We start from the raw sequence: 9,717 nt of genomic DNA on the forward strand, positions 1-9,717 counted from the left end.
TTTCTATTCCTGAATTCAAGTTTTTTTAGGTTTATTTAATCTCTTCACCCAACATGAGCCTCAAACTCAAAACCCCTAGGTCAGCAGTGATAGGCTGCTCTGACTGAGCAAGCCAGGTGCCCTTGAATAGTGTTTTAAGAGATGTGAGTGAAAGTTGAGGACCAAAAACGTTAAATGACTTCCTCCAAAGACAGCTACTCTCTAGGGTCTTTTCATTGTGGTAGCCTGTATTAGTAAGAAGTGGTAGACTATCTGGAGAACCACAAGTTGACATCTGGCTGAGATTGATGACCTGCTTCCATTTTACCAGGGTAGAACAGTTCGGTTGCTGAACAGAACTTCTCAAGGCTGGGATTCCTGGGTGGCTCGGTTGGTTAGGTATCTGCCTTCAGCACAGGTCAAGATCCCAGGGTCGTAGGATCAACTTACATGTCAGGCTCCTTGCTCAATAGGGAACTTGCTTCTCTGCCTGCTGCTCCCCCTGCTTGTGCATGCTCTCTTGCTCGCTTGCTTTCTCTGACAAAATACTTAAAAAGTTTTTTTTTAAAAAGGAATGTACAACTAACTTTATCACAGAATGATAAAATTTTTGGTTCTCAAATTAGGGAATGTATAGGATGAGCAAATTTTTTGAATTACTTTCCTGGTTCTTAAAATGATTAAGTCTCCATTCAAATACTCAATAGACTTTTTTTTTTTTTTTTGAAAGATTTTATTTATTTGAGAGCAGAGGCAAAGAGAGGACCAGTGGAGGGGAGGGTCAGAGGGAGAGGGAGAAGCAGACTTGGTGCTGAGCAGGGAGCCTTGATTCCAGGAGCCCCAAGATCATGACCTGAGCCGTAGGCAGATGCCAAACCAACTGAGCCACCCAGGTACCCCTAAATAGACTATTTAACAATGATATTTTAAGTAACCTTTGACCTCATCTGTTAAAAAAAGGTGGGGGGCACCTGGGTGGCTCAGTGGGCTAAAGCCTCTGCCTTAAGCTCAGGGTGTGATCCCAGGGTCCTGGGATCAAGCCCCATATCCAGCTCTGCTCAGCAGGGAGCCTGCTTCCCCCTCTCTGCCTGCCTCTCTGCCTACTTGTGATCTATCAAATAAATAAATAAAATCTTTAAAAAAAAAAAAAAAAACCTGATAACCCCAAAACATATAGGACTGTTAGAAGCATTTTGCTAAGAATCTGCGAAACTGGCACTGGTTATTTACTGAATGACCATTCTGATTTCTAAAGGGGAAAGAAAACAGTAGGCCAATTTAGTTAGCCTCTCTGTCTCTCCATGTTTCTACTTTAGCAGATTTTCTTTTTATTTGGGAAATAAACTTCAGACATGCAGGTAAGAATTGTATGTGTACCTGTCATTCAGCTGTTTTATTTTTTTAGAAATTAAACCATACAGATAGGTACAGAGAGCCCTTTATATCCTTCCTCAGACCGATTTCCCTCCCTCAGAGATACCACTGTCATGAACTAGTGTTTTATAATTTCTGTATGTAAGTTGATATTCTCTCAATACATATTTATGTACCCAAAGCATTTAGTGATCTACAGACTTTTAAAACTTTAAACAAAACTGTACATTATGTATCATCCTGCAAATTTATTTTCACTTCAACTTTGTTCCCATGATTTATCTATGATAGAGGTAATTCTGTTCATTCTCTTTCCAGACCACAGTAGTGTGGCTTGTATCTGTACCTTTCCACGAAATGGCTTTCAAGTTCACCTAGTTGATGATTCCAGTGGGCATTCATGCATAGTCACATTTGTCTTTTAGTCTCCTTAACATCCCTTTGGTTTCTCTTAAATTTGTTTGATCTTTTTTCAAGATCCACAAAATTACTTCCATTATCTGCCTTGTCAAAATTTTCCTTTGTGTTTTCCCGGTTAACACAGCTCATGAATGACACAGTTGTCCATTTGGTTGTATAAAAAAGAAACCTAGTCTTTCCAACAGATGGTGCTGGGAAGACTGGATATCCACATGGAAAAGAATGAAGTTGGATTCTTACTGGATACCAAATACAGAAATTAACTACAAAAGAATGTAAGACCTAAAATCATAAAACTCTAAGAAGAAAACAGGAGGAAAGCTTCATGCTTTTGATTTGCCAATGATTTTATGTGATACCAGAAGCATAGGCAACAAAGTATGTAGGAGTGCCTGGCTGGCTCAGTCAGAAGAGCATATGACTCTTGATCTAAGGGTGGTAAGTTCAAGCCCTATGTGATGTATAGAGATTACTTGGGAAAAAAAAAAAGGTAGTGTGGCTCAGTCGGTTAAGCTCAGTCTGCCTTTGTTTGGCTCAGGTTATGATCCTGGAGTCCTGGGATTGAGCCCCACGTTGTGCTTCTTGCTCAGCAAATGACCTCTCCCTTTCTTTGAAAAATAAGTAAAATCTTACTAAAAAAGAAAAGAACAACCTACAGATTGTGAGGAAATATTTGTAAAGGACCTATCTTGGTGAGGGGATAGTATCCAGAATATATAAAGAACCTATAGGGGTGCCTGGGTGGCTCAGCTGTTAAGCGTCTGCCTTCGGCTCAGGTTGTGATCCCGGGGTCCTGGGATCCAGCCCCACATTGGGCTCCCCACTCAGCGGGGAGCCTGCTTCTCCCTCTCACACTCCCCTTGCTTGTGTTCCGTCTATGTCAAACAAATAAATAAAATCCTTAAAAAAAACTATAGATCAACAACAAAATAAGGACATTAAGCTATATAAAGTAAGCTATATAAAAATAAGCCAGTCACAAAAAGATAAGGATTGTATGATTCCACTTTAATAAGGTACCTAAATTAGTCAAATTCATAAGAGACAGAAATAGAATGGTGTTTGCGAGGGGTCAGAGGAGGGAGAGGAAGAATTAATGTTTAATGGGGACAATTTCAGTTGGGGAAGATTAAAAAGTTCTGAAGATAGGTGGTGAGGGTTACACAACAATGTGGATATACTTAATCTCACCAAACTATAGACTTAAAAAATGGTTAGGATGGTAACCATTTATGATAAATGCCTAGTTGGGTTTTTTTTTAGATTTTTTTATTTTGGGTAATCTGTATGCACAACATGGAGATTGAACTCAACGACCCTAAGATCAAGAGTCGCACACTCTACTGACTGGGCCAGCCAGGTGCCTCTGTGTTAAGTGTATTTTTAAAAAATTATTTTAAGGGAAGAAAAGAAACCTCTGTGTCAAACTAATCCTGTCACAGGCTCCCTTCACAGCTGTTCCCTACAATTTTTACTTTCTAAATATTCTCTGTCTATTTCCCCTCTTCATTCCTAATGCAACTGCCTTAATTGAAAACCATGTGAGGGGTGGGCACCTGGGTGGCTCAGTGGGTTAAAGCCTCTGCTTTCGGTTCGGGTCATGATCCCAGGGTCGTGGGATCAAGCCCCACATCCGGCTCTCTGCTTGGCGGGGAGCCTGCTTCCCTTCCTCTCTTTCTGCCTGCATGTGATCTCTGTCTGTCAAATAAATAAATAAAATCTTAAAAAAATAAATAAAACCACCTGAGGGGTGGGCACCTGGGTGGTTCAGTCAGTTAAGTGACCGAAGCTTGATGTCAGCTCAGGTCATGATCTCAGGATCGTGGTATCAAGCCCTGCATTGGGCTCTCTGCACAGCGGGAGAGATTGAGATTCCCTCTCTCTGTACCCCGCTTGCTCACTTGCTGTCGCCCTCTCAAATAAATAAGTAAATCTTAAGGAAGGGAGGGAGAGAAGGGGGAAGAAAAAGGAAGGAAAGAAGGAAGAAAGGAAAGAAAAAAAAAAAACCTGAGCATAGTTCCCTAATTGTTCTTCTACACTGCACTAAGTATCCCTCTACACTTGAGCTTGCCTCTTGCCTCCATAAAGTGGCTTCTCCCAAGGTGCCTGGGTGAGTCAGTCAGTTAAGCTCCTGAATCTTTATTTTGAGGAGGGTCATGATCTCAGAATCCTGGGATCAAGTCCCAAGTTGGGCTCCACACTGAGTGTGGAGTCTGCTTGGGATTCTCTGTCTCCCTCTCCCCCTGCTTACGTTCTCAGTATCTAAATAAATAAAACTTAGAAAGTAAAATCCTCTCCCACTTAAAGCTCTGTTGAATAAAGCAGCAACTTTAAAACTTTAGTCATGAAATCCTTTGTTCAATATGTCTTAATTAAAATTCTTGGGGCCCCTGGGTGGCTCAGTGGGGTAAGCCTCTGCCTTCTGCTCAGGTCATGATCTCAGGGTCCTGGGATCGAGCCCCGCATTCGGGTTCTCTGCTCAGTGGGGAGCCTGGTTCCCTTCCTGCCTCTCTGCCTCTCTGCCTACTTATGATCTCTGTCAAATAAATAAAATCTTTTAAAAAAAGAAAAAAGAAAACAAATGGGAATCCATATTTCAATAAATCCTTCAATTCCTACCATTAGCTACACATTAAGAATCCAACAGAGAATAAGACACGGATCTGCCCTCCCAGAAATTAGTCTGATGGGAAAGGCAAATAACATTCTAAATTCCTTAACTTGGTCTCCATGTATTTCTCTACACATCTCTAAACCTATTCATTTAGGGAGTATTTATTCAGCATTGGAGCAGCCTATAGATTTTCATTCATTTTTTTTCTCTCAAGGAGTAAGGTATTTCAGCATTTTTGTTTATTTCATTTTGTTGATTTCTTTTCAGGGTTTCATGGATAAGTGTGGTTTCAGAACTTTAGCTGAAATATAATGAATAATACTGTAATTATTGATATGGTAATAAATCAAGTTGATGTATCTGGTTATAGCATAACATTAAGGAAGGATATTTAGACTCAATCTTTAACTTAAAAAGTTAATGTTTTTGGAATGCAAACTGGTGCAGCTGCCCTGGAGAACACTATGGAGGCTCCTCCGATTGTTTAAAATACAACTACTCGGGGCGCCTGGGTGGCTCAGTGGGTTAAAGCCTCTGCCTTCGGCTCGGGTCATGATCTCAGGGTCCTGGGATCGAGCCCCGCATCGGGCTCTCTGCTCAGCAGGGAGCCTGCTTCCTCCTCTCTCTCTGCCTGCCTCTCTGCCTACTTGTGGTCTCTGTCTGTCAAATTAATTAATTAATTAATTAATTTAATTAAATACAACTACTCTACTGTCCATCAATTGCATACAGGGTATTTACCCAAAGGACATAAAAATACAGATTCAAAAGAATACATGCACCCAATGTCTATAGAAGCATTATCAACAATAACCAAACTGTGGAGCAAGCCCAAATGTCCTTCGACAGTTGAATGGATAAAGAAGATGTGGTACACACACACACACACAACACATTCATATATGTGAATATTATATAACGGAATTTTACTCAGCCATCAAAAAGAATGAAATCTTGCTATTTGCGACAATATGGATGGGGCTAGACTGTATTATATTAAGTGAAATAAGTCAGAAAAGACAAACACAATATAATCTCACTTATATGTGGAATTTAAGAAAGAAAACAGGGGGCGCCTGGGTGGCTCAGTGGGTTAAAGCCTCTGCCTTCGGCTCAGGTCGTGGTCCCAGGGTCCGGGGATCGAGCCCCGCATTGGGCTCTCTGCTCAGTGGGGAGCCTGCTTCCTCCTCTCTCTCTGCCTGCCTCCCTGCCTACCTGTGATCTCTGTCAAATAAATAAATAAAATCTTAAAAAAAAAAAAGAAAGAAAACAGATCAACATATGGGAAGGGGGAAAAGAAAAAAGGAGAGAGGGACACAAGGCATAAGAGGCTCTTAATGATGGAGAGCAAACTGAGTTGTTGGAGGGAAGTGGCGGGGTGGGCTAGATGGGTAATGAGTATTAAGGGGGGCACTTGTGATGAGCACTGGGTGTTAATATGTAATTTAATTGTTAATATGTATGTAATTCAGTAATGAATCACTGAATTCTATTCCAGAAGCCCCTATTGCACTGTACCTTAACTACCTAGAATTTAAAAAAAAAAAAGGTTAATGCTTTATAGTTTCTTGATGACACTACATATAGATGCAGACTCTTTTTAATGTCTATTTTAGTGGAACTGGAGCACATGGGTGGCTCAGTCACTAAGCGTCTGCCTTCAGCTCAGGTCATGATCCCAGGGTCCTGGGATTGAGCCCCACATTGGGCTCCCTAGTCTGCGGGAAGCCTGCTTCTCCCTTTCCCACTCCCACTGCTTGTGTTCCCTCTCTCACTGTCTCTCTCTCTCTCTCTCTCTGTCAAATAGATAAATACAATCTTTAAAAAAATATTTTAGTGGAACTAATTCAAGGACATTTGAAAACAATTATGATATGACATATAATTTCTGAGCATTGTCCATAGTATAGTCCTGGTCATGTAGATATCAGGGTTGTTTGATTTAATCATCCAAGAATGGCTTCCATTTTCAGGCCTAGGGAAGGAATGGCTCATGAGTGTAAGACATCTTCTGATGAAATTAGTATTCACATGCTATTTTTATAGGTAAAACAACTCAGCTGTGAACTTCTTTTTTTTTTTTTAAGATTTTATTTATTTATTTGACAGAGACCACAAGTAGGCAGAGAGGCAGGCAGAGACAGGAAGGAAAGCAGGCTCCTTGCCGAACAGAGAGCATGATGCAGGGCTCGATTCAAGCCCAAGGCAGAGGCCTTAACCCACTGAGCCACCCAGGCACCCCATCAGCTGTGAACTTCTAAGACCCCTCCTCCGCTGCTGTCATCCAGTCTGGTGATAGAACTAAGCAAATATTACACAAATTGTTGAAACTTTAAATATTTATTATAAAGGAACAGGTACTGGCCTCTCGCTTACACTTTATGTTCCAGTCTTCCCAAATACATAAAACTGTTTAATTTAAACAAGCTGTTTTATTTTGCAATCCTCCGCCTATGTTCTTTCCTAAAATATTCTCATACCTTGTCCCTGGCATACTTTTGCCCTTATTCATCTATACCAGGAGTGATAAAACGATCAGCCCACAAAAATGTTTAATTAGTATGAAGATATTTAAATATAGTATTTGGATTTTACTGCTTTCACATTTGGCCTTTCTAGAGTGCTTTAGGCTTTATATTTTCTTGCCTGGTAGCTACACACACATACATGCATGCCTGGCTCCTGAAGATTGGGGTCCATACTCCAGTGAGAACTCCTTGTGAAAATGGAGTTCATTGGTTTTTGTATTCCTAATACATGTCCCATAATAGGGCTCGAATATTTTTTTAAGATTGATTGATTGATTGATTTGACAGAGATCACAAGTAGGCAGAGAGGCAGGCAGAGAGAGAGGGGTAAGCAGGCTCCCTGCCGAGCAGAGAGATCATGACCTGAGTCAAAGGCAGAGGCTTAACCCACAGAGCCACCCAGGCGCTCCTCTTTTTCAGTTTAATTTTCAAATAATTTGGGCGCCTCAGCAGGGAGCCTGCTTCCCTCTCTCTCTCTCTGCCTGCCTCTCCGTATACTTGTGATCTCTTTCTGTCAAATAAATAAATAAAATCTTTTTTAAAAAAATTAAAATATTTTTTAAATAATTTATTTGATACACAATAAAAGGCTCATATTTAAAGTGTACAATTTGATAAGTTTTGACATATTTATATACTCGTACACCATCACCAAAATAAAAATAAACCTATCAATCACTCCCAAAAGCTTCCTTAGTGCACCTTTGTAATCCCTCCTCTTTCCCCACCCCAAACTCTGGCACCAGATAACCGCTGATCTATTTTGTCACTAAAGGTAAATATGCATTTTCCAGAATTTTTAAAAATTGGAATTGTAATTATGCAAGATAAACTTTTTTTTAAATTTTTTTATTTATTTCTTTGACAGAGACAGATCACAAGTAGGCAGAGAGGCAGGCAGAGAGAGAGGAGGAAGCAGGCTCCCCGCTGAGCAGAGAGCCCGATGCAGGGCTCGATCCCAGGACTCTGAGATCATGACCTGAGCCGAAGGCAGCAGCTTAACCCACTGAGCCACCCAGGCGCCCCTAAACTTTCTTTTTAACTGACTCCTTTCACTGTTAGCAATTGAGATTCATTCACGGTGCTATATAAATCAAGAGCCTGTTTCTTTTAAATGCTGTGAAGTTACTAGGTTTAGAACAAACTTCCCCAAAAGTACTGCCTTACAGAATTCCACAAATTTGGTATTTTCATTTAGTTCAAACTAATTTCGCTTCAATTTCTTCTTTGACTTGTGATAATTAGAATTGTTTTATTTAGTTTAAAATACTGGGGCATTTTCTAGATATCTTTCTGCTATTCTGCTAATTTAATTCCATTGTGAGCTTAGAACATATCCTATATGACAGAAATCTTTATAAATTTATTGAAACTTGTATTGTGGCTCAGAATATGGTCTATCTCAGTAAAAGTTCGGTGTATATCTGAAAAGAGTGTGTATTCTGGTGTGGTTAGGTGGAGTGTTCTATAAATGTGAATTAGGTTAAGTCAACTGGTAATGTTGTTCAAATCTTTTGTATCTGTACTAATTTTTAGTCTCCTTATTCTATCAATTATTGAAAGCGGGATGTTAAAAACTATTTTTTAAAGATTATGTTTATTTATTTGACAGAAAGAGCTTGAGCACAAGCAGGGGAAGTGGCAGAGGGAGAGGGAAAAGCAGGCTTCCTGCTGAACAGGGAGCGGGATGCAGGACTTGATCCCAGGACCTTGGGATCATGACCTGAGCAGAAGGCAGGACCTTAACCAACTGAGCCACGCAGGCGTCCAACACTGAACCTTTTAGGTAAATGAAGTGTTAAGTTCCATCCCTAAGGACATAGGCCATAGGTCTTGATAGATTTTAACTGGAATGCTTTTGTGTTTTATGATTTCATGTACTATTACCATTTCATAAAAGCATGAAAAGCATTTTGATTATTTCAGCTCATCCACAACATCACTATTTTCAGCAATGAGAGCCCATCCCTAACGTCCATTATTCCAATTAACAATCCATTAATGTCTCCAATATAAATTAGTTTCCAGGGGCGCCTGGGTGGCTCAGTGGGTTAAAGCCTCTGCCTTCGGCTCGGGTCATGATCCCGGGGTCCTGGGATCGAGCCCTACATCGGGCTCTCTGCTCAGCAGGGAGCCTGCTTCCTCCTCTCTCTCTGCCTGCTTCTCTGCCTGCTTGTGATCTCTGTCTGTCAAATAAATAAATAAAATCTTTTTTAAAAAATTAAAAAAAATAAATTAGTTTCTGTCATTCATTGGTTTAATAAGCAAAATATCTAATGGTGATTAGAATTAAGAGGACTGGGGGTGCCTGAGTGGCTCAGTGGGTTAAGCCACTGCCTTCGGCTCAGGTCATGATCCCAGGGTCCTGGGATCGAGCCCCACATCGGGCTCTCTGCTCAGCAGGGAGCCTGCTTCCCTCTCACTCTCCCTGCCTCTTCGCCTACTTGTGATCTCTATCAAATAAATAAATAAAATCTTAAAAAAAAAAAAAGAATTAAGAGGACTGAAGGGCTTCTAGCAATCCCTCTGGCATGTGAATTCCCAATTAAAATGCTAGTTGCACCTAGAGTATAATTTTTAACCTAACATAACCATAATATTTTACTCTCTCTACTGAAATATTTTAAACTAAATTATAGATATTGTAACACCAGATTCAAATACCAATTCTGCCACTTAATAGCTATGTGGTATTGGGTATGAATTTAATTTGATCCCCTTGAAACTCAGTTTCTTACATGTAAATTAGGGATAATACCTGGCAGAATGGTGAGAATTGTATAATGGATATGAAAGGGCAAT

This window comes from Lutra lutra, chromosome 8 (assembly GCF_902655055.1).
Source record: "Lutra lutra chromosome 8, mLutLut1.2, whole genome shotgun sequence".
Lineage (NCBI taxonomy): Eukaryota > Metazoa > Chordata > Mammalia > Carnivora > Mustelidae > Lutra > Lutra lutra.